Source organism: Miniopterus natalensis, chromosome 5, assembly GCF_054644295.1.
Source record: "Miniopterus natalensis isolate mMinNat1 chromosome 5, mMinNat1.hap1, whole genome shotgun sequence".
Classification (NCBI taxonomy): Eukaryota; Metazoa; Chordata; class Mammalia; order Chiroptera; family Miniopteridae; genus Miniopterus; species Miniopterus natalensis.
The window spans coordinates 9,238,616-9,264,777 of NC_142085.1; the positions used below are offsets into that span (position 1 = coordinate 9,238,616).

A 26,162-nucleotide genomic window follows, 5' to 3' on the forward strand; every position below is an offset into this window, starting at 1 on the left:
ACATTAGTACTTTCCAGGCCCATGGCGACCTGGCTCCCTGTCCGCCCTGTGCTGCTTGTTTGTTTTCCGTCTTTGCACCCAGCATGCGCGGAGCATCTTCATTCTTTTTGCTCTTGCATGGGTGTGCCATTCCCTGTTTGCTGATGCACGTGCTGGTGATTTCCAGCCTTTGGCTGTGAGGAATAACCATGATGTGTGTCATTTTGCACATGCATAAACAAACAGATTGGTATTGGTAATGGTAGTGTGACAGATGCAGCGATGGAGATATGTGTGGGAACACTGTGGGGAGGAGGGGGAGGCTTCCAGAGGAAGCTGGTTGATGGAGCCATGGAAAGACTCAGGGCGAGCATTGGCATGTGAGGTGAGCCTTGCAGGCCGGGCAGAATTGCAGCTGGCAGAGATGTTGTAGGAAGGTTAAGTGTGAGTAAAGGAGCAACAGCTCAAGTGAGATTGGGGAAATTAAGAGTACTGGTTATTGGGGGGAATGGGAAGGGGAGGGAGGGGAAGGGGGATAAATGGAGATAGACGAGACTTGACTTGGGGTGGTGAACACACAATACAGTGTACAGATGATGTGTTGTAGAATTGTGCACCTGAACCCTGTGTAATTTTGTTAACCAGTGTGTCATCCCAATAAATTCAATAAAAAGGGAAAAAAGGAGTATTAGTTATCTATTGCTTCATAACAAATTACTACAAACTTAGTGGCTTGTAACAACATTTGTGATCACGCTGTTTCTGTGGATTCAATTACACAGGGGCGTGAACTCCAGGAGGCGGGTATTATTGTGAGCCATTTTACTTATTTATTTACTTATTTTAATTTAGTAATTTGAGAGAAAGAGGAGGGAGAGACAGACATGGGTTTGTTGTACCGCTTACTCATGTATTCATTGGTTGATTCTTGTATATGCCCTGACTGGGGATCATTGTGGGCCATTTTCGAAGGCTGACTCCAATAGCAAGTTGCACACCAGGCTGACAGGATGGAGCCATTATTATAAATAATCTTACTCGTTTGTCTGAGAAGTTGGGATTGATCCGAGAACATTGGAAGTCATGGAAGGCCTTTGCCCTGGAGAATGAATTTGATAGCTGTCATCTAGGGCAGTTCATCTGCTAGCATTTTCCTAGAGGTCAGAATGGAGAGAGATACACAGGTAGAGAATTAGATTAGGCAATGTCTTTGTTTACCCAGGTGAAAGTTCCTGGCCTGTAGTAACACTGACTTCGTATCAGGTACCTCTGTACTGTGTACTTTGGCTTCGTTTTCTGTTATCTTTGAAATGACCACAAAAAGAAGGCATTTCTGATTTATATTTGGTTTGCAGCTGAGGAAACTGAGCCTCAGCAAGGTTAAGAAACTTTCATATGGTCCATAGCTAGTAAGTTGCAGAGAAACACTCAGGTCTGCCTGGCCTTAAAGATTGTCTTTTGGTGGTGGTAGGAATGGAAATGTCAGGGTGACTGAGGAGGCGAGGTCTTGGCCCTTCCCTGGATGCTGAAGGAGCACGGAGGAGTCTGAGAGGTTGACCTTTTGAACTTAGGTGGCTGGGACAAAGATGACAGTGTAACAGGAAGAAGAGAGGCCATCAGGGACACTGGTGTGGTGGGGGATGGTGAGTCATTCTGGAACATTGGACACTTGTTGGCAGGGTCCTTCCCAGTTACAGGGGGAGCTTAAATATTAGTTCTTGTACTTTGTATATGAAGATGTACCCTTGGCCAAAAAGGGCTCAAAAGTGGGAACAGGTTGGTGAAAGGGTACTGTGGAGTTGTTGTTTGTTCTTTCAGCAGCCTGTAGACCATGTGGCAGGACCTCTGCCACATTCTGCTGGGAAAGCAGTCACTGGGCCAGGTCAGATTCAAGGAGGGGGAATTAGGCTTCACTTCTTGGTGGGAGGAGTGGCAAAGAGATTGTAGCCGTAGCTGTATTTAGTCCAGAGACAGCCGGTAAGTAATAGGGAGTGGGGATTTTGAGCCCAGATCTCTGTGACTCAGACCGAGGCTCTTTCTGCAGCACCACGCTGCATCCCTTTTTCCTTCTGACTCCTTAGGGGCTGCTGAGCCTGCTGGCTCATGTGTGTTTAGAGGGAACTGATTTTTATTTTGACTTCCCAGAGAGGCAGTTGCACTTGTCACTTCTTCATAGATTAGCACCCAAAGTCACAGGGCCTGAGAGAACTTCCAAATAGGCCTTATCCTAGGGACTTGCTAGCTGCCCCTCAGGCTTCTAAGTACCCATTGTCTACCTCGCATGGAATTTCATGGAATTTCCCCATGGAGTTTCCCTCTCTGCACTTAGTAGCCTTTTGATCCACAGCGCTGGCGCTGTGGGATCCTTGCGGCCAGATGTGCAGGCTGGCCCTGGTGAGAGTTGTCCCAGATGGTGTCTAGTCCAGTGGTTCCCAGACATGGCTCAGCTGGCAGATTTTCCAGGGAGTTTTGGGAAAATATAGATTCCTTGACCTTGCCTTAGGCCTCTTGAATTAGAATTTCCAGGAATGGAATTTAGGAATTTCCAGGAATGAAGTCCAGGAATTTTAAAGCTCCTCATGGACTTGAGTGGGGAGCCTGGTTGGGGAACCACTGACTTCTCAGAGGTGCTTTTGTAGTCACCAATTCGAGGTCACGAGGGGGCCCGCGAATGAGGGCCTCACACTTCACAGCCTGGAAGTGTCCAGGTTTCCAACTGCATCTGTTCAGATCTTTGATATTCTTTTGCATTATTTGATAGTATCTGAGCTTTATGGTGACTGCTGGTTTTCTTTTAAAGTGTTCGCAGAGGGGAGCAAGCTCTGCAGTGGTCAACAAATCCTTCTTACCTAGGACCTGCTGGTCTGATTTATCTGGAATGCAAAATTCCTTTGCTTAGCTGTCTGGTTATTTTTGATGCAAAGACTATGACAACCCTAGTTGTAGCCGAGCTAACACAATTGGACCTTCCTAGTCTGTGCCTTGGACGTACTTAAAGTCCAGTTGTAGATTTAAAAACCCTGCCTCATTTCTTCTGTCAGTTAAATTAACATCTACATTTTAGAATATTTGGAAAATATAAAGGGATACTACTATAAAGAAGAAAATAAAAATGACCTAGAACCTTCCTCTCAGAGAATCACCATAGTTAATATTTTGATGGACATTTTTTCATGGTCTCTCTCTCTCTCCCCCCTATATACACACCTTCACACATGCTCTTTTTGAAAACCATATTATATTGCCCTGGCTGGTGTGGCTTAATGGTTAGAGCGTTGGCCTGCACACCGAAGGTCGCTGGTTTGATTCCCGGTCAACTGCACGTACCTCGGTTGCAGGTTCTATCCCCAGCCCTGGTTGGGCATGTTTGGGAGGCACCCAATCGCTGTCTCTCTCTCACATCGATGTTTCTCTCCCTTCTACTCTCTCTAAAAAGAAAGATGAAGTATTGTCATTTGTCACAATATGGGTGGATCTTGAGAGTATTGTGCTACGTGAAATGAGTCAGATGGAAAGGACAAGAGTAAGAATAAGAATCATAGGATTTCACTCCCATGGATGTAAAATGAAAAGGAACAACCAACCCACCAACCAAACCCTGGGTATAGACAGAGTGGCAGTTACCGTGTGTGTGTGTGTGTGTGTGTGTGTGTGTGTGTGTGTGTGTGTGTGTGTGTGTGTGTGTGTGAGACAGAGTGGCAGTTACCGTGTGTGTGTGTGTGTGTGTGTGTGTGTGTGTGTGTGAGACAGAGTGGCAGTTACCGTGTGTGTGTGTGTGTGTGTGTGTGTGTGTGTGTGAGACAGAGTGGCAGTTACCGTGTGTGTGTGTGTGTGTGTGTGTGTGTGACAGAGTGGCAGTTACCGTGTGTGTGTGTGTGTGTGTGTGACAGAGTGGCAGTTACCGTGTGTGTGTGTGTGTGTGTGTGTGACAGAGTGGCAGTTACCGTGTGTGTGTGTGTGTGTGTGTGTGTGTGACAGAGTGGCAGTTACCGTGTGTGTGTGTGTGTGTGTGTGTGTACACACACAGAGTGGCAGTTGCCGGTGTGTGTGTGTGTGAAGACGGTGAAAGGGCCCTGGCTGGAGGCTCGGTCCCGTACACCAAAGGGTTGTGAATTTCATCCCCGGTTGGGGTGTGTGCGGAGACAACCTGTCCATGTTTTCTCTCTCTCTTCCTCTCGTTCTCAAATCAGTAAATATATCCCCAGATGAGAACTGAAAAGAAAGAAGGAAAAGGGGGTCAGACACATGGTAATGGAAGGAAACTGGACATCGGGGATACAGATGTCCTGTTGTGATATCGTATGCCTGAAATTTATATAAAGTTATTAACCAGTGTCACCCCAATAAATTTAATAAAAATAAGTTTAAAAAAATATATCTTTATTGATTTCAGAGAGAGGAAGGGGGAGAGAGAGAGAAACATCAGTGATGGGAGAGTCATTGATCGGCTGCCTCCTGCACGCCCCCACTGGGGATCGAGCCCACAACCCAGGCATGTGCCCTGACTGGGAATCAAACCAGGATCTCCTGGATTCTAGGTCAATGCTCAACTGCTGAGCCGTGCGCGGCTGGGCAATAGAAATAATTTTTAAAAAATAAGTAAAATGAGATCCATAAACAAAGTACAATTTGTTCATTTTTAGTATATTTGCAGACTTGTGAAACTATTACCATAATCTAATTTTAGAACCTGTTCATCATCACTAAAGGAAGTCTTATGTTCATTAGCATTCACTCCCCATTCTTCCCCTTACTTTCTGTTTCCACAGATTTGCCTTTTCTGGACGTTTCATATAAATGGGGTCATACAATATGTGGTCTTTTGCGGTTGTCTTCTTTCACTGAACGTAATTGTGACACTGTTTTGAAACCTGCTTTAAACATTTATATCACTAGCAATTTGAATATAGTTTTCAAGAGTGTATTTTTAACGGCAGAGCAGTATTCCGTCTTTTGAGTGTATCTGAGCATATTTAACCAGTTCTGCTGATGATATTTAGGTTCTTTCTTATCTTTTACTATTGTATATAATGCTTCCTGTACTCAGAAATCATCTTGTTAATTTATTGGTTAATTGTCTGAATCCCTGACTAGAACAGGGCGGCCACCTTGTCTGTCTTGTCTGTCTTGTCAGCATTGTCTTCCCACTACCTGGCAGAGTCCTGCACTTTGTAGGTGTTGTTTTAAAATTTTGAATTAGTCAAAATGTAAGGATATTGATACATTTTGCCAAATTCTAGAGAGTTGTACTGATTTACCCTCTCTGCAGTATGGAGAGTGCCTGACTCACTAAATCTGAGTGAATTTATAAAAGAAGTCCTGTGATCTTTTGAAATGGAACACACTCTGACCTGTGAGCTACTTAGTTTGGGAGTCAGTGGTCATATGGCCTGGTGTCTGAGAGCTCTGACCTTCTTGGTCCTCACTGTAGCCCTGTGGTGTTGCCTCATTTCCTGTTACCTTACAAGAGGCTGCATGACATTCTCTGGCCACTTCCCCTGTCATGTATGGACATGTCGGGGGGGTGAGTAAAGTTGGGTTGGTCAAGCATATGTAAGAAGATGCTGGTTTCAGCTGCCGATTGAAATGCCATTTGAGTCATCAGGAGAGATGTCATTCTGGAAGTTGTGTGCCTTCAAAAATAGAAATGAAGAAATGTTTCCAGGAAGTCTGACACAGTCAGCCCAGTCTGCCCCCTCAAGGGTGGTGGGTACCCACACGCTAGCAAATGCTGCCCGTGGCTGCAGTCCCTGCCTCTCCATACAGTTGCTGTCTGGGAAAGCCTGCTACCTACCCATAAGGAGGAGCATTTCCAGGGATTCGGGACAGGGCTCCCCAGGTCATGGCAGCAGCCCCCAGCTGTGGATTCACAGCAGTTGAGTTGTGGCATCTGCTTGTTTTTTAGATAAGTAGATGGAGTATAGACTTGGGATTTGAAGGAAGAGCCGCATGACCAAGTGCCTGTGTAGCAGAGAGCTCACGTGTCCCTGTGTGGGGTCAGGGGAGGCCCTAGAAATTTCACCTTCTCCCACAACAGCTCGCTGGTCATTTTTTTATTCATTTCTCATGGTTTTCATATCACATTTCCCTTGGAGTTTGCTCCAAGCCTTCTGCCACTCGCCCATCCCTCTCATAAGGTGCGGCCTCTCCTAACTGCAGAGATCCCGTGTTATAGACGCCATAGGTCTTTCCTTTGCATCTCAGAAATCTCTCATATGTTTGGTCTCTCGCATAATTGTTCATTGCTTTACTATTACTTCAGCAGTTGTGTCTAGCACCTTAGTAGACACAACAGGAAGAGATAGGCCCTGCCCTCTAGGAGGCGACACATCTCCCCTCCCTGGGCTGTTTTCCCTTCCTCTTTGACTGCGCCTTTGCTTCCCAGGTTCCTCCTGAGTGTGAGCACTTGGGGGCTTCTGCCCTTTCTCTGCTTCTCTCCCTCTCTCCCCTTGGCCCTTCCTGTGGCCGTGACCTTCTGTTATAGATACCAATTCTCTGCCGAATGCCAGGCCCACGTGTCCACCTGCCTGCTGGGGTGTTCAGCTTTCGAAAAGAAAACTGGGGACTTTTTGTCTTCCCTCTTCCCGTGTCTCCATTTCTTTAATAATATGCCATTCTCACAGCTGCTGGAGCCTTATTACAGCTTGAACCCCTCTCTCTGTCATCCACTGATTTCCTTCCCGTTCTCTCGGTGTTTGTTCTCAGTGTTCTGATTTCACTGCCTATAATAGGTTGGTAGTCCCCCCCCCAAAAAGGTATGTCTATGTCCTACTCCCCAGAACCTGTGAATGTGACCTTATTTGGAAAAAAGGCTTCCTAGGACTCTTCCTTGTGCCAAAGCTGTGCACAAATCTGTGCTCGTGACCTCCTTCTAGGCTCGTGTGTCCCTGGGCCTGAAATGGGGACAGTGTGTCCAGTGTACAGCAAGTACATGTTCATTCCCTCCCAAGTCCAAAGACAGGGCTCCTCTCTCCCCAACGCCTAGGTCAGGAGATGAGCAAGGCCGTGTGCACAGCAGCTGCAAGTGTGGTCCTTGGAGGTTGGTCTGGGTCTGAATCCTGGTGCTTCAGTTTCCCCATTTGGAAAATGGGTCTAATGGATTGTTTTGAGGATTAGATCATGTAGTGTCCAGCACTGTGCCTAGCACTGTGTGCTTTGTAATTGGAGAGATTCATTCAGCCCTTACAGTAAGAAGCCAAAGCTTGGACAAGTCTAGGAGCTCTGACTTCAATCCAGCCTCTCCTTCTGTCATCCAGCACAGCTTTCCTCGTCTCTCCACTGTGCTCGGTGCTGCCTGTGGCAGGGGGCAGTGACGGGGGACTGCAGAGCTGATGGTCTATGAGGGTAAACAGAACGTGGACATAGGTGGGGTTGTATGACAAAACAGTTAAGAGTGTGGGCTCTGGAGTTAGACCTGTGTTCAAAGTCTGGCTCTGTGACCCTACTTCAGGAACCTTGGGAAAGCTTTCTTTGCCTCTCGGAGCCTCAGTTTCCTCATTTGTAAACCGGAAATAACAGTGGTACACACCTCATAGGGTAAATGGGAGAATTAAATGAAAGAATGCTCATAAAACATGCTGCATGTGCCTGACTTTGTAAGCACTTGATAAATGTTAGTAGAAATGACCAGCTTCCACTGCGGAGTATGGTAAGTGCATTGAGACCAGAGCCTCTGGGTGGCACAGCTGCAGGGGCGGTGGTGCCCCTGGAATTATGAAATAAGGGAACTTGGAGAAAGCACATTTCCAGTGTTGTCTGCTCCATAAATTGTGGTTCTGTATGAGTGAACTGCAAGAGGACCTTGACATTCTTCAACCCGCAGAGCTCTTGGTTCGCTTGTCATAGTCTTCCTGGTATTATGGTTATTCTTTACTCCACCTGAGGGCAGGATTGGGCCCTGGATAACTGTATGACTACTTGAACTGAACTTTGGGATTCAACAGTGGGAGTGGCCAGCCCGTAGGGTGTCTGGCTCCTGATGCCCATTCTGGTGAGTCTGCTGCTCCTGTGGCTGCACAGATAAAGGCCTCCTCCTTCCAAAAAGCTTTTCCACTCCGTATACGGGACTCGAAGTGGCTCTGGAAGCCTGAGGCACTCCCACTCTGAGTCTCTCACTGCCTTCTCGCCACCCAGCAGGAGCAGAACTTGGATGGGCCAGGCATCAATGGGAAACACAGGTTTACTGCCGTGGTCATAATAAGTCATGGGACTGGGATTTGGTTGCTTTTTGGATTTATTTATCTGGTTAATCCTCACCTGAGAATTTTTTTTCCATTGCTTTTTAGAGAGAGTGGAAGGAAAGGAGGGAGGGAGGGGCAGAGAGGGAGAGAGAGAGACATTGATGTGAGAGACATCAATTGGTTGCCTCCCACATGTGCCCTGGCTGGGCCGGGGATCGAACCTGCAACCCTTCTGTGCAAGAGTTGACACTCTAACCACTGAGCCACGCTGGTCAGGGCAGGTTTTTTTAAAGAAAGAAGAAGTATGTACATTCTTAATACTGAGTGTTAAGAATCTTCTCTGAAAACTCCAGAATAACCCATTGACCTTGTGACTGTATCTGTAACTGCTTACAGGACATCTTCACCTGAGGGTCTCCAGAGCTCCTGAAATTCAACATGCCCCAAGTGACCCCTTACATTTTTTGCCAGACTTGCTCTTCCCACAGTCTCCACCTTAATGGGAGTGTCCCTATGCTATTGGTCACCTGATGGTTGTCCGCCATTTGTCTCCTCAGTGTCTCTTGTAATCAGTCACCAAGTCATGTCGATTCTTCCTCGATATCTGATGGTACCAGTGCTGCCTCGGCTTGTGCCGTTTTGCCTCGTACTTTCAACCTCTCCGTCTCCTCGTGTTTTAGGAGGTTCTTTCATAAACAGAATGTGGCTAACCTGAAAAAAATTTGCCCTAAATGCATTTAATTTATTTACATTTTTGGAACTTGACTTAAATGTATTATCATATACCATCCATGTACCTGTCTCTTTTGCCTGTTTGTCTTCTTTCCTGCCGTATGTTAGAGTGAGTTTTCTCTATTCCCTTTCCTGGTTTGAAAATTGCACATCTTCCTCTAGTCTTACGCTTACTGTTTCTTTTCTTTTCCTTCATCTTTTTACTACATGAAAATAGTGCAGCGAACATCTCTATTTTTACTTGAATTTAGTGAATACATTTCTCTGTATACTTTTGTTTAGAACCATTTGCAAGTACATGTGGATTTGTTTCTCATTTTCTTGCTCAGGATTGGTGTGCTAGTTCTGTCTGAAGACTGACTTTAAAACAACACTTTTATTATGGAATAGTTTTAGGTAAATTTACTAATTTAGAGAGTATCTGTGGCTTTTCACCCAGGTTCCCCTGTTAACATTTAATTCTTTTTTAAATTCTGCACGCGTCTCAGTCACTACCTCGTTGGTTGTCCCCCATTTTGTCTCCTCCAGCTTTCTGGAATTCCTCTTAGACATGTTGACCATTCTGCCATCCAAGTCTCTCTGTTTTATGTGTGCTGCTTTATCTCTGTAAACGTCTGAATTTTCTCATTTTGTAGTCTCTTTCAGATTGTTTTATTATTCTGATTCTTGTGCTGCTACTCACTTGTATCTGATGCTTGCCCTCCGATGGTTTACTGCCTTGTGTGGTTTCTGACGCTGTGTTGTGAGCTCGTCTTCCAGGTGGGCTCTGTTTTTTGTTTTAATCCTTACCTGAGGATATTTTTCCCACTGATTTTCAGAGAGAGTGGAAGGGAGAGAGCGAGAAGCAGCAGTGTGAGAGAGACACATTGACCGGCTGCCCCCTGCACATGCCACAGCCAGGGCGGGGGAGCGAGCCTGCAACTGGTGTGCGTGCCCTTGGCCGGAATCAAACTGGACCCTTTAGTCTACTGGGACCCTTTAATCTATGGGCTGGTGCTCTAACCTCTGAGCCAAACCGGCCAGGGCAGGATGGACTTTTTTATGGGCAAGTTTTGTGCCCTGGATTGGGAAAGTATTCCTCAAAGCAGCTTGCTTCTGGTGGGGCCATTGGTGTTTCAGCAGTCCTGGCTTAGTTTTTATGTTCATGTCTCAGTTTGGCAACCCACTCACCATTCTGCTAGTGTAAAGGCAGATTCACATCCATGGGTGGGGCTAGCTTAGCAGTTTGTTATGGGTGACCTCCCCCCTCCAGAGAGCCTTGGAAAAGTGGCCGGCTTCTTGTTGCTTTCCTATCCTGGGCAGCCCTATAAGGCTCTCATCTTGATATCAGGGCCCAAAGCCATGGCGAGACACTGAACCACATCATATGTAGTTTCAAAAGTCTACAGGTCACTTTGGTGTTAGTGGACTTACTGTTCATGTTTCAGTTCTTCTTGTGGTTTTTGGCACATGGGGTGTTTCTTTTCCTTTTAAGTTTGGCTGTATGTTTAAGGATATCATTGGCTTTGTATAGTATTTCTGTGGGACTGTAGAGGGAAGGGAAAGTGCTTCCACATTAATTCAGGCCATTGTATGCTGAAAGTTCAAGTCTGAATCCTTAGCATAGTTAATGACGCTCCTGCCTCTCCTATATGAACTTAACTCGTACATTTTACACTTTGGCATGTATGTAATGCTTAAAAGCTCGGGTTCTAGGTCCACCTGCTTGATTTAGAACCTGTATTTATCCTTTTGTAACTTGTAATTTTGGACAAGTTGCTGATCCTCTCTGTGCCTCAGTTTTCTCCTCTGTAAAACGGCAGTGTCTGGCGTATGGTGACCCTAGCCCCTGTTAGCCCCCTCTGGTTGCTGTCTCCAGTAGAACACACTTGGGCTCCTGCACCTTTGCACATGCTTGTCCCTCCTGGGAGGAAAGTGCCTGTCTCCCTCACCTTCCTCATCCCTTCAGCAGGTGGCCTCTGCCTTTTCTGTGCTGGGTCTCGTTTTGTAGTAATTATCACTGTGGGTTGCTCCTTATTTGTGTGTTTCCTTTCCTTACCAGACTCTGAGCCCCTTGAGAACAGGGCCTTGCTTTTCTTGGTGCTTGAAGCTCCCGGCATTCTACCTGTCACTTGGTGTTGCCTGTTGAGTTGAATTGCATTGAATTACTCTTGTTGAGTAGAGGTGTGAGGGCTGGGAGTGGTGTGAGACACAAGTGCAGGAAGACAGAGCAGGAAAGTTTGGGTTTTTGGCAAGTCGTGTGCCAAGTTGATGGAAGTATGGCTGGGACATAGGGTAGCAATTCTCCATCTAGCTGAGGGTGCCAGAGATTTACAGCCAGCCAGCAAGCAGCCAGAAAAAGCCACTACATCCTGTAAACCAAGGTGGTTTCTGGCCTTGAGCATTCATGTCCACATTCCATCCCCAAACTCAGCTTCTCTGAGTGCCAGGCAGAGGAATACAACTAATTATATCCCTAGTGGGTCCCTAGAACCTTTCACTTTAGAATAAGGCTGCGCTTCTAGAAAGGAACATCGCTTTGGGAGTGGATGATTCTGCATACAGTCCTCCAGGAAGACCAGGGTATGAAAGCTCAGTAGCCTGGTGTGTAGAGCTAAGTGTGACCCACAACTGCCCATCATTTCCAGCCCAGCTAGCATTTCTGCCCTTCTGAGATTTCAACAGTGTGAAGGAGGTGAATTGGACAGGCCCAGGGCAGAGCTAAACAGGGCCTGTGCCATCCCCCCCCCCCCCCCCCCCCCCCCAGCTTCACCTGAATTCTCTGGCCTCTTGGGACTCTAACACAGGAATATTCAGAAGATCTTTGAAGATCCCTAGAGGGTGTCCGGTAGGTGGTCATCTGGGGAGCGGTGAACAATGATAGCACTGACTCTCGGGCCCCTTGGCTGAGATTTCAGGAATCAGCTTCAACTCAGAAGTAGTCACAGTGCCTAGGGGTTGGGGACAACTTAGGCCAATACATGTGATTGACATTAGTTCCTTCCTGGTGACACTCAGTCTGCAGTCATGAATTCAGCACCAGTGTATTTACTACTGTGTTGGGTGCTATTGCTGAAGATACCAGAATAGTAATGACAGTTTCTCTTTGCAGAGAGAGAGCTTGTAGTCTAGTCAGAGAGAATTGCCAGCACACAGGAAGATGCAGCCGACCGTGCAATATTAATTTCATGTGACACTGCTGTGTGCAAATCTGTCTCTGACAGCTGGTGCTTTTATTCAGAAGGAGCTGTTCTCTTTCTGCTATTCGGACAATCAGTTCATTTTCTTGGATGATTTGCTAGCACCGTTACGGACTGCTCTGAGATTACTAGGACCACCTTTTATGTTTCTGAGGAATGGCCCTAAATGTGTCTTCATGAACTTCTCCTTTCTTTCATTTCTCTAAATAATAACGGGTTAACACTACAGTGTCACTTACTGATCTCAAGATCTCCTGGGGGCAGGTCACCAGCCATTGCTGCTTTTGAGGCATTAAGGTTTTTCCTGTGGACTCTCAGATTGTTTCTTTACCTTTCCTGGTCTGACTCCATTTTTCTAGAAGAGTACATCTCGAAGTGATTGCTGAATCAGGATCTCTGGGCATGGGCCATAGAATCTGTTGTTGAGGATTGGACAAAAATGGGGCAAGTTGAGATCTGAAGCAGTTATGGATGGATTTATGGATGGACTCCAAGAGGGTTAAGTAGTTTGTAGTCTCAGGCAATTGTGGAAGCTCCACTAGGTCATAAAGAACCCAAGCTTCTGCCTGTTCCCTGCTCGTCATTCTTAGGGTGTGGCTATAGTCTTTATTGTTCCAAATGGCTGCTGCCATGGATCCAGCTATCACATCCACATTCCAGGCCATAGACTAGAGAGGGAAGGACGATGGGCCCCCTGCCTCTTACTTAAGGATACTTCAAGAAAGTCTTCTGTCTCTAACCATTTCTGTGAGGGAGAGTTGTTTAATTTCTCAGAGCCACAGTTTCCTCACTTGAGAAATGGGCATAATACTTAGCTCTGGAAGATGAGGATTAGAGAGACGGCTGGGGAGTGCCGGGCACAGTGCCCAGCCCACAGCTTGTGCTCTCTGAGTGGTCCCTGCTGCCTCCGCACACCTCGATGTCATCCCTCTCTTCTCCGCCCCTAATTTTCCTGCTCCCCTCTTGCCTTCATCCCCCATCATCTGCCTTATCCTCTACTCTCCGCTTTTTACTGTCTCTTCCTTGTACTGCTCCTGTCTCTCTCTTCCTGATGTCCCTAATTAATGGCAGAGTATCATCATGATACAGGGGCCAGAGGTTAGAGTTGGGGACTGCCCTTTGAACTGTACATCAACGATGAGTAATTTAAGAAAACTGAGTTTCATTGGTTTGTTCATGAATCAGGAATTGCATTTGGCAGTTAATAAGCAGAGACCAGAAATAGCAGTGACTTAAACCAACAGAGGTTTGTCATCTGTGGGTGTTACGAAGAAATCTGGGGACGACAGCTTAGAGCTGGTCTCTCTGCTCTGCCATCATCCTTAGGGTTGTGTCATGGCCTGAGAGGGCTGCTGGAGCTCCAGCTATCCTGTCAGGTTTCCAGGAATAAGGAGGAGAGACAAAAAGGACACATGCTAGCTGTTTGTCTCCTTCTTAAGGACCTTTCCTGGCAGTCCCACCCAGTAGTTTCCTCTTCTCCTCATTGTCCTCCCATAGCTGCAAAAGAAGCTGCAAAGCCTCTCGGCCGTACACATTCCTGCCTGAAGTACACCTGCGATTTGCTAACTAAGGGAGGGGGGGTCGATATGGTGTAAACAATTTGCAAGGTCTGCCACCATTCATTCAGCATTAATTTAGCTCGTTATTAGGATCAGTCAAGGAGTGCCCATTTCAGAAGGGAGTCATGGGTAAGTGAACAAGTACAGTACAGAGTGAGGATGGCAGAGGAAGAGGAAGTATGGAGGAAGGCGTGAGAAAGCGTGCCTCGCACGCCTGCCAGGAGGCCATCAGAGCAGCCTCCAAAGTTGATCACACCAGCCTTCTTCTCTGCCACTTAGTTCCTTTGTGCCCTCTCCTGCTTTCTTTTATCGTCGTTGTTGTTGTTGTTGGGTTGTTTTTGCCCCTTTATTCTGACCCCAGCAATAGCCCTTAGAGCCTGAGGAAGTGGGAACAGTCAGCAGCTTAGTGGGAGCCTCTGGGATGGGAGCCACGTGTTTGAAGAGCCAAGTGCCAGGCCCATAGGCAATCAGAGGCTAGTGACAGGAGTGCATCCTGTCCCTGGACATGCCATGGCGCTGCCAGGAGACATTGCTCCAGGAATGGGGTCATCATCAGGAGGGGTGTTCCTGACCAGGCACCTGGCATCAGCTACACTGTGCTGTCCCTGACAGCTTGTCATGAAATGAAACCATTACAGTAGTAAAATCCTTCTCCAGGTCTCGTAAAATAGGTGGGAAAGCCAGGCCTCCTGATTAACCAGGAGTCTCAGGTTGTTATAGGTAATCATATGTTAAAAAAAAAATACAGCTTCTGCTTTCTATAAAATTTCTATGCCATTGAACATTGATATTCCTTCTTGGAACTCAAAGAGAATTTTAGGAATAATTTATATGACCCACAGTATCTTTGATTTCCATCTTAGGAATACCAGTTACTCTCTCTCCTTCTGCACCCCTCACCCAGTTCCTTTTGAGAAGTCAGTGAGGCAATGGGGAACTTGCTGCAACAATAAAAAAAGGCATATCCCAGCTCGTAAAGGTTTCATCTTTCAGGGAAGACTGAACAGTTAAAAGGTTGTTAGTTTTAACCCAGTACATTCCTTATATACTGGGCTTGGACTGTGACCCTGGGCAAGTTATTTAACCCTCCTGTGCTCAGTTTTCTCATCTGTCAAAAAGTAATCCTGGTGTTACAGGGATTAAGAGGCGCATGGGAAGCACTTGGTACATTTAATTGTCATTACTAATGCTCTTACCCACTGTGGTTGGACCGATAGGTTGGGGCCAGAGTGTGGGAGGCCTTGGATGCCACGTTAAGGAGTTGGATTTTATTCTTTGGGCACAGAGATTTTTGGGAGAGGGTGCAACAGATCATGTCTGGACTTAGGAATGTCACCAGCAGGAGTAGTGAGGCTGGACTGGGGCAAGGAAGTATCTAGAGGCAGGTTCAGGTGAGGGGTGGGCAGGGCCTGAGCCGGGATGCCGCAAGTCAAGGAAAGGGGGCAGAAGATGGTTGAAAAGAAACTGGTGAGGGACAACCGATGACTTTGGCATTTCAGTCTGTGTGACTAGGGGGTGGTGTTCCATTGACTGGTACAGGAAGTATTGGCGGAGGAGCAGGGGAGGTGGCAGGAGAGGAATGAGGCAAGTACATGTGGTTATTTCTGGCCCCATGAAGCCCTGCCATGTGCTGTGAGGAGCTCTTCGAGCTGGAAAGACTAGCAGGCCCCTGGAGGCCCTTGTACTCCAGCCTTCTCCTTGGGTTGCTTCTCCCAACTTTGGGTTTGCATATTTGTCAGGAAGTGGGAAAGGCAAGCCTCTCTCAGGATCAGTTTGAGCCGCAGGACAGGGTGGACAGCATTGACTGCCAGTGGCCCTGACCCCTTGCTCCTGCTTTGGCCCCAGGCTGTCAGCTCCCAGCTTTACCCTCCAGACAAAAGTTTGAATTGCTTCAGTTATTGCTCTTTACAACGCCCCAGGGGATGCTCTAAGTGAGCTCACAGGCGGTTTTTGTTTCTTCCAGTTCTTCCTCCTGGACCTGTTAGTGTCTGCTGGGCTTCTGGGGCCTGAGCCCAGGTTTAAAACAGGCTGCCTTTAGTTTACCCTCAAGATGAACTCTAGACAGTGGTGGTAGTACAAGCTCAGCCTCTCATTTTAGCTTATTTTTATGTTAAAATGTTTATTAATTGACAAATAACACTAGACAGATGAGAAAGTTATATGACAAAAAGGGCCTGACTGGTCCAGCGGGATCTCCAGCCCCACACCCCAGGGGTGAAGGTCACAGGGGTCAGTTTCCTGCATATTCTTCCAAAATGTTTCCATGCACACACTCAGGTGTATATGTGTTTCTCTGCTTTCTACTAGTCCCTGTGGCGGGGGGGGGGGGGGGGGGGGGGGGGCACTCTGAATTGTCCTGACACATAGCTCTGTTCACTTAAGTAGATCTTGGGAATTCCCACATCAGTACCTATGAATCTCCTGCATCTTTTTTTTTAAAGGTATATATTCTTTTTTTTTAAAGAATATTCAGTTAGTTATATTTTAAGTCTATAGTTAAAATTATTTTATTTATTTATTTTTTATTAAGGACAGTTGACATACACTGTATTCTTTTTTAAAAAACTTATATTTTGTTGTACATATGATGTATGTATAGTTTAACCAATAATTTTCCAGCAAACATTCATGTAACTAGACTTTTTTTAAAATTAATCCTCGCTAGAGGATATTTTTTCCACTGCTTTTCAGAGAGAGTGGAAGGGAGAGAGAGAGAGAGAGAGAGAGAGAAACGTCAGTGTGAGAGAGACACATCAATTGGTTGCCTCCCCCGCACACCCTGACCAGGGCTGGGATCGAGCCTGCAACCAAGGTATGTGCCCTTGGCTGGAATCGAACCCAGGACCTTTCAGTCCCCAGGCTGATGCTCTAACCACTGAGCAAAGCTGGCTAGGGTGTAACTATACATTTAAGTGCCTTAGATTTGTCAGGTGGACTGTGGTGAATAAAACATCTTCCTTCGCTGGCCAGTGTGGCTCAGTTAGTTGAGCGTCACCTGCTGCATTGAAAGTTCCCCAGTTGGATTCTCAGTCAAGGCACATGCCCAGGTTGCTGGTTTGATCCTGTCGGGGTATGTATGGGAGGCAACAGATCTATGTTTCTCCCCCCCCGCCGCCAAATCATTAAAAACAAACAAACATTAAAAAATAAAATTAAGCCTGGCTGGGCTTGGCTCAGCAGTTGAGCGTTGACTTATGGTCCAGGAGATCAGAGTTTGATTCCCTGGTAGGGCACATGCCCAGGTTGTGGGCTCGGTCCCCAGTAGGGGTGTGCAGGGGACAGCCCATCAATGACTCTTGTCGTTAATGCTTCTGCCTCTCTCTCTCCCTCTCTCTTCCTCTCTCGGAAATCAATAAAGATATATTTAATTAATAAATAAAATGAACATCTTCCCAGCTGTTTTCTAGTGTGATCCTCGTAGCCCTGTGAGGAAGACAGACCAGAAGAAATTGTAGCTTCTGATACTCTTTAAACAGTGAGGATGTGAGAGAGGTGGGCGTTCATTTAATGAAGAGTAAAACTGGGTCTCTCCTTTGAGAGACTCCGGTCGTTTGGGGCGCTGGGTCTAGCGGTGTGCACACATCTACCCAGAAAGAAGATGCCAGCAGCATCTGCGAGTGAATGTGGTGGGCTGCTGGGTGATAGTGCTGTGGTGGGACATGATGGAAAACTTCCTGGCACTGCATGCTGTGTCAGTTAGTGTAGACCGCACACTCTCACCATGAGAACGTTATATCCTGCCATCACTCAAGCAAGCAAGCAAGCAAATGGCACATCCCCGAATAAAGAAATAAGGAAAACTGCAATAGCAAGAAAGCGTGGAAAGGGCGAGGCTTGGGAAACGCAGGGACTTGAGGAGCACACCGCGGGAAGCTTAGCTGAGGAAGTGACATGTAAGCTGAGATTTCAGGGATGAGGGAGGGTTAGTCAGGTTAAGAAAGGGGGGAGGTGTCCCAGGTGGAAGGAACAGGCTATGCCAAGGCCCAGAGGGAGAGAGCCTGGTGTGCTGGAAAGTTCAGTGAACAGTGTGAGGGGTTTTGAAGGGATGAGGGATGAGATTCCAGATCTTTGGCTTCTCTCTCTGTTTGAGAAGCCTCCAGTGGGTCATGCTGACTTCACCCTTCTCCTACAAGCATTAGAACCAAAGCACCTCTGGCTCTGCCCTCCCCCTTCCACAGAGTAAGTCCACCCTTAGGAACTAGGAAGCCAACGCCGTGTCTGGGTGCCCCCTCCAAAGGGGCAGCTCACCATTCCCAGATGTGCACTACATTCTTGGCTGCGGTGCCTGGCTCACCTTGGCCTGCCCTGGAAGTGTTTCCCCAACCTTCTGGCCCAGCTGAGAGAAAGGCCGTAACACCTACTCCAAAATCATCCTGCTTCTCTGATTGGAAATATTTCTCTCTCTGAAGTGTCCACTTCTTGTGTGGCCTCCAACACACAGCTCTTTGTACTCTCACCCTCGTCAAGGACAGTCTCTGCCTTGCTCCTTTTTGGCATCTCCCCCTGAGGCAGCCTAGGTCAGTGCTGTTTCATGTAGTTCCCAAATCAATCCCTTAAACGATGTGTTCATTGAATGGGGCTCTGGCTGGAGGTGGTGGAAGGTTGCCATGGGGGTCGTAGCAAAGGCTGCCTGGGAAAGTGTCAAGACTCTGGCACTGCCAAATCCCCCACTCTTACTGTCAGAATTTGGAGAAAAGGCATAGAATTTCCCAGGTATTCCTAAAATCACGTCTTTCATAACACTGTATGAGTTTTTAAATAAGAATGAGAGACCATGATAAACTGTGAATTGTTTTTCTGTGATAAAAGTTTCAAAGGTTTTCCTGTAAAAGAAAAAAAGATATAATAGTAAATGCATGGTTTATTCTTATTTAGGAACAATATATTGTGACAAGAGTATATATTTCATTAACATGTAAGCATGACCTCCACCTGATACAGATACTGGGTAGTAGGAAACGCTAAAGGAAGAGAGCATTAACTAAACGAATGCTGGATGAAGCCACTGGTGCTGTGAGGAGAACGCCACAAATATGTAATATTTAAAAGTGATTTTTTTTTTTTTAATCCTCACCCGAGGGTATTTTTTTCCATTGCTTTTCAGAGAGATGAAAAGAGAGAGAGAGAGACATCAATTGGTTGCCTCCTGCACGCACCACGACCGGGGCCTGGGATCAGTCCTGCAACTGAGGTACGTGCCCTTGGCCGGAATGAACCTGGGACCTTTCAGTCCAGGGGCCGACGCTCTAGCCATTGAGCCAAACCAAGCAGAGCCGAAAGTTATCCTTAATGTGACACTTAAAATCTTTATTTTTAAGTTTCCAGACACTAAAATTCACCCTTTTTGGTGTGCAGTTCTGAGTTTTGGCAAATTCATAGTCACTAATCACTGCCATAATCCAGATAAAGGACTGCCATCACCCCCTAAAAGCAATGACATTCCCTTGTGCTACTCCTTTGTAGTCAAGCCTCACCATACCAACTGCTGATCTATTCTCTGTTCCTATAGTTTTGCCTTTTCCAGAATGTCACATAAGTGGAATCTGAAAGTATGTAGCCTTTTGAGTCTCACTTAGCATAACATATTGGAACATAGCCACCTGCTATTGCTCCATGTGTCAGTAGTTTGTCCCTTTTTATTACTGAATAAGGATTCCATTGTAAGGATGGGCCACAACTTGTTTGTCCATTCTTCATCTGAGGCACATTTAGGTGGTTTCTGGGTTTTGGCAATTTTGAATAAACATTTGTATGCTGGTTTGAACATAGGTTTTCATTTCACTTAGGCAAATTCCTAAGAGGGGGATTGCTGGATGTACGGTAAAAATATGTTTACCTGCCAAACTGTTTTTCCAAAGTGGCTGTGCCATTGCATCCCTACCAGCAGCGTGTGAGAGTTCCAGTTTCTCCACAGCCCTGTGAGCATGTGGTATTGTCAGTTTTTGTTTTGTTTTAGCCATTCTAATAGGAATGTAGTAGTGTCTTGTGGTTTTAATTTGCTTTTCTCTAATGACTAAGGATGTTGAGCATCATTTTCATGTGTTTATTTTTCATATGTGTATCTTCTTTGGTGTAGTATCTGTTCAGATATTTTGCCTATTTCTTAATTGGGATATTTGTTTTCTTACTGCTAAGTTTTGGGAGTTCTTTATATATCTTAGATACAAGTCCTTTGTCAGATATGTGATTTGCTAATATTTTCTCTTAGTTATTGGGTTGTCATTTCATTCTCTTAATGTGTTTTTCAAAGGGCAGAAGTCTTAATTTTGATGAAATCCAATTTATCAAAATTTTTTTTAATGAATCCTGTTTTTGATGCCACATCGAAGGACATTTTACCTAGCCCAAGGTCACAAAGAATTTCCCCTGTTTTCTTGTTAAAGTTTATCATTTTAAATTTTACATTTAGATTTATCCGGTTTTTAGTTAATTTTATAAAAAGAATAAAGCAAAAGTCAACGTTCTTTTATTTATTTTTTTAACGTAGGAAATTTTTTTATATGTTTTTATTGATTTCAGAGAGGAAGGGAGAGAGAGAAACATCAGTGATGAGTCATTGATCAGCTGCCTCCTGCACACCCCCTGCTGGGGATTGAGCCCCCAACCTGGGCATGTGCCCTGACCTCAAATCAAACCGTGATCTCCTGGTTCATGGGTTGATGCTCAACCACTGAGCCACACCTGTTGGGCAAGTCATGGTTCTTTTAAAAAAAATCTTCCATTTGAGTTGTTTCATTTGTTCCATAACGATTTGTTCTCTATTGAATTGCCATTTGCTTTTGTAAAAAATCAATTGGTCTTATTTGTGTGGATCTAAAATGAAATTATAAAATACACAAACCATTCCCTTTCTAATAATCTTGATCTTTGTTCCATGACAAATATTCCAGATGTAGAAAAATTTTTTTCTTTTTGACTTGATGTTGGCTGAATAGTTAAAGCATGTATCCAAAAGTATTTTCAAGATAGACATTGAGGTATATGTTACTTTGTATGAGTTCATTTTCTTTTTCAGTGATGAAAACACTTTCTTTGCCCCAGTTTTGGTTTAGCTATTGCTTTACTAACCAATGCTACTTAAAAAATTTTTTTAGAGAGAGAGGGGAAGGGAGGGGGGCGGAGAGAGAAAGAAAGAAAAAGAGAGAGCGAGAGAAACATGGATACCAAGTATATCTCCTAAGAAAGTTAACAGCACTATACAGAATCACATCTCAGAATTGCCAGTTTAAGTACTTGTTTCCAAACTTCCTTCTTAGAATTCCACTTGTAGGGTTTGTATATACTATGTATATTAATATATTAATACATATTTGCAAGAATGGCTCACAGCAGCAGACAGGGCCATAAAACACACACTTACAACATGGCAATGGCAAGACTAGGTCAGATTATGGCCATTCCTGTCCTGGTTCCCAGCAATGTCAACTTTAACCTTCCCCTCTGCATGTTAATTTCTTATTCTTGCTTTGACTTGAAGTTGGTGGATTCCTTCAAACCAATAACTTCTCTAGATTGATTGTTAAGCTTTAATTCTCACCCGAGGATTATAGGACCTTTTCCTATTTTCCCAATTTGTCAATATTGGAATGCTTCTCTAAGTTTGGGATTCAGTAAAACATATATTTCCCAGGAAAAGTTGGGAAAGAAGTCTTGCACAGAAATACCAGTCAAGAGAGGTCATAAGACAGGATTTGAGGAAAGCCAGGTGTTGAAAGGTAACCTGTAAGGTTAACTCCACAGGGCAGCCATTGTGTCGTGTCCGTCACAATGTCTGTGTAACCTGGCTTGACACCTGACCCATGCTGGGTACCTGATCCATGGAGGGTGCTCCATGAAAGTTGCTGACTGAACAAATGGCCTTCCAACCAGTGGCTGTTTGGAAGCATTGTATAAACAACTTTGGCTGACAAGATGGTTCAGGTTGTAGAGTTCTATGGAAGATGAGCTTAGAAAACTGTGAGATCCCATTGTGCCACACCTCGAACAATAATCAGAGAAGCTTGGATTTGTGTACGCTGGACGCTGGGAAGAGAATCAGATGTGGTACAGCTGAGTCTCTGTTGGCTCAAAGCCAACGGAGCCATGTGGTGACCTGAGGGCCAAACAGCTTTTTTTCTTTCTGTTTTTTATTTAACCAAAAGGCCAGAGCTGCCCTGGCCACTCAGTTGGTTGGAGCGTTTCCCTGTGCACCAAAAGGTTGCAGGTTCGATTCCCAATCAGGGCACATACCTAGGTTGCGGGTTCAATCCCTGGTTGGGGGGGTACATGTGGGAGGCAAACAATTGATGTTTCTCACTGACATCGATGCTACTGTCTCTCTAAAATCAATAAACATATTTAAAAAGTTTTTAAATAAAAGGCCAAAGCTATAGAAAAGTTGAAAGAATACTGCCCTGAACTGTATTTCCTTCACTAAGATTCACCAGTTGCTAACAGTTTGTCACTTTTTTTTTTAAACTGTGTTTTTATTGATTTTTTAGAGAAGGGAGAGGGAGGGAGGAAACATCAATTGCCTGCCTCCTGCATGCCCCCTACTGGGGATCAAGCCCGCAACTCAGGCATGTGCCCTGACTGGGAATTGAACCGGCGACCTCGCAGTGCATGGGAAGATGGATGCTCAACCAGCTGAGCCACACTGGCCAGGGCTGTTACATTTTCCTGGTATTATGTCATAGATTGTCCACATTCCGTGTTTGTTTGTTTCCTTGTGATTAGATTTAGGTTAACATTTTTGGTGGGAGCCCACATAGGTGATGATGAGTGCTTCCCATCAGGAAGCATGATGGTGCCAGTTGGCCCGGGTAAAGGTGATACTAACTTTAATCACCTGGTTAAGCTGGTGTCTGTGAAGACTATTTTCGACTTAAGGCAGAGAACTTTGGGTTTTTGTTGTTTATTGGTTGTTTGGCTGTTGGTTTTGAAGGCAGAGAACTTGGGAAGTAACTTTTCTCTGACTTCTGGGGGGGAACCCTGACAGCCATTTTGAAAATGAGTCTGTTTCTGTGTCATTTGTACCCGCTGCTGAGAAACATCTTGTTGTAGTCCAGTGATTTTCAACCCTTTTTATCTCATGACACACATAAACTAATTACTAAAATTCTGTGGCACACCAAATATATATTATATTTTCTGCCTACCTGACAAAAAAATAGGTATAACTTTGATTCATTCACACTGAATGGATATTGTGCTGCCTGTTGTCATTTTTTAATTTGGAAATCTAAGGGGGAAAAAAAGGTCAGTGCCCCTGACTAAGTAGTCAGGTATTGCATGTTTTAAACATTCTCGCAGCACACTGGTTGAAAATCGCTGATGTAGTAAAAGAAAAGCCCTGGGAGCCAGGAAATGGGATTTGAGACCAAGCTCTACAGCCATCTCTCCCCATGGTTGTAGACAAGTTATGTCATCTCTCTGGGCTGAGCTATTGTACATATAAGGAAATAGACACTCAGAGAGGTGAAGCAATTTGCCCAAGGCCACTCAGCTAGTAAGTAGCAAAGCTAGGATTCAAACCCAGTTGTTTTTGGGCCAAAGTCCCCTTGCCCTTTTGCCAGTCTGCCTCCTCTGAGGTGGCTGTTCATCATTATGGTGGCACCAAGTACTAGATACTAGTGCAGAAAACCCGGCAGAACACTAGCCCTTGTAGGATCTGAGTTGTAAGGGAAGGGAGAGGTACCTCTCTTGCCCACGTTGCTTTCCTGATTGTGGCAGGCTGTTCCCTAAGAAGGCCTGGCACCTCAGGCAAGCTGGTAGGCGGGCTGTTGGATGCTGCTCAGCCACCTTTGGAATAAATACTTTGTGCAGGTGTTACAAAGGTGAGCTGCTCGTGCTATTCCAGTCTCCGCCTGACCAGACAGGGAAGTGCAGGCCTCGCATACCTGGCCGTGGCCTGTGTTAGGGTCAATGCCCAGGATCCCCAGATTGGCCTGGCAGGTGGATAGAGAAGGTACTGCCTAAGCCTGCCTGGGCTCCTGGGGGAGGGGAGGGAGACCAGAGGCGTTAATGGGGAAAGGTGTGCAGAGCCTTGCCAAGCAGGTCGCTGTGGGTGGGGAGACACCGCCTGCGTGCTCTGCACGCCCCAGGAATTGGGTGGAGGTTCTCCAGGAGGCAGCCAGCAAGGAGGGCCATGGTGGCAATACTGACTCCAGGAACTGCTCCTGCCAGCCCTCTGCGTTGGTGGCCCTCCAACCCAGCAACCTGTCTTCTTCCTGGTTAGAGGCTCTCCCCAAGGCAAGGAGCACCTGGGCACCTGGTAAGTAGTGTCTGCTCCTCATGCGGCCTTGGTGTTCTTCCCCGGAGCAGTTGTTTTGAGGGAAACAGTGGATCTGGCTCAATCAGGATATGGTCTGTTAAGACCACATTGTCCTCTTGCTATAGAGCTGAGAGTGCGTGTCCCAAGTTCCACCTGCTTTTCCCTGCATTATTCATCCTCATAGGCCTGCAGGGAACGGCTGAATTTGGGGCCAGGGCCAGAGTGGCCCGGCAAGGAGCAGGCTGTGCTGTGTGGGCCCTGAGGGGATTCTGGGGAGTTCTTCTACCTCCTCCAGCAGTGCATCTTGGAGAGGACCCCCTCCCCCCAGGGCACTGGCAGCCAGATAGGCAGGGTCAGAGGGGCCCCTGGAGAGAGGGAACCTCAGCAGGAAAGTAGTGTTTCCAGGTAGCACTCTGGGAGCAGTGGCTGTGCTTTACCTTGATTCTTTGGTGGGAGCCCCTTCTCCCTCCTTCCAGATGGGGCTGAAATCCAGGCTGGGAGCTGACATGACTTGACGTGTAAGGCCTTCCGCTTTCTGGATGACTTCGCCAAGTCATCACTAAGTCATACTAGTCCCGGCATTTCCCTGTGGCTCCCGAACACGCCTCCGACTGGCCCTGGGTCCTGAGGAGCAAGAGGGCAGTTTGGAGCAGCTTTCTCACTGAGAGCTCTTGCGTACTGTCCTGTCAACATAAACTTCAGAATTCACTCGCTGGCAGATCCAAATGAGGATTGGAAGGTGAGGGCTGCTGATTCTCTTACTCTCCACAGTGCTTTGATGTTTCAGAAGTCCGTTCGGGCTCCCTAAAGTTGAATGCTCATCTGTCCTTTCTCTCCCTTACCTCTGGTTCTCCCTTCCCTCTTAGGCGGACTTCGTGCTTTTCAAATATTTGTTAACTAGGCCCTTATCTGGGACCTCAGAGAATAGCCACATAGGTGTGTACTTGAAAAGGAAAGACAGAAAGCAAGTACTGAAAATGTCTCTGAGATCCAACACCGGGTGAGTTGCTCGTTCCTGAGCTGGTTTCATGCAGGTGAGAGCCAGAGCGTTTGTGGGGTAGAAAGCAAGCAGTGTTTGAAGGAATCTTTCTCCTCTGCTGAGCTTCATTACAGAAGACTGCTGCAGACACAGGAAACTGTCCCTCTCCCTACCGACACCCTCCTCCCGCCTGCCCTCCCATTCCAGACTGCATTCCCGCCACTGTTGTCGTCGTCGTTGGAGCAGGTGTGTATTAGCTCTGTGTTGTTACACCCAGAGGGCAAGAGGCAGAGATGCAGTCTGGGCACCATCTGTGCCACCTGCTGCTCTTGGAGGTCGGCAGGGAATTCCATGGCATTTTATGCCAGAATGTTGCATCCTGGGACAGATTTCAGCTTTTTTGCTTCCTCTTGCTGCTTTCTAAAATAATGATGTCGTCCAACCGGGCGTGGCTCAGCAGTTGAGCATCGGCCTAGGATCCAGGTGATCGCGGCTTGATTCCCGGTCAGGGCACATGCCCTGGTTGCGGGCTCGATCAATGACTCTCTCATCATTGATGTTTCTATCTCTCTCTCTTCCTCTCCTTTCCTCTCTCTGAAATCAATAAAGATATATTTAAAAATAATAATAATAATAACGATGTCTAATGTTTGTATCATGCTTTCAAAACCATTATCGTTATTATTATTTTGCTTAACACAGCACATGTTCATTATGGGAAATTTAGGAAAATCAGGTAAGCAATAAGAGAAGAAGTAAAAATTACCTCTAAGAGATACTCATTATTAACATTTTGGTGTATGAATTATATAATACAAATGTTTTTCACATTTACTCTCTCATCTGAGCCTTGCTGCCTTCATTAGGGGAGGCATGTGGATATTAATCCCATCTTAGAGATGGGGAAACTGAGCCACAGAGAGGTTAAAAAGTTGCCCAGAGGTGCACAGCCTAGTACTGACAGAGCTGGGAGTGTATTTGTCATACAGTCCAGCACTAGTGCTCTCTCTACTCTATCCCATTGTCCTCTGACCTCTTGGATTGCAGCAGGGCCTGGGCAGTGGCTGTAATTTATTGAAATGTCTTATCCAAGGGTTAGTAAACAGATGGTGGTAAACAGATGGCGCCTAGATGACACTTTGGCCTCTCATTGACTTAGGAGAAAAGATAGGAGATATGCTTCTTAGATTTAAAGTATTGCCATTCCAACACTTCAGCTCCATCTTGGTTATCGGAGGCTTTAGTAGCCACACATTAAGAGGGAGTGATAGACTAAAGGAGAGGAGGGGTTGGGAAGCTGTC

General features: G+C 46.0%; 1 protein-coding gene across 1 annotated transcript in view; it reads left to right on the forward strand.

Moving 5' to 3' along the window:
* PPARD (peroxisome proliferator activated receptor delta) overlaps positions 1–26,162 on the forward strand; it is a 76,910-nt gene that overhangs the window by 20,831 nt on the left and 29,917 nt on the right. The window lies entirely within an intron of this gene.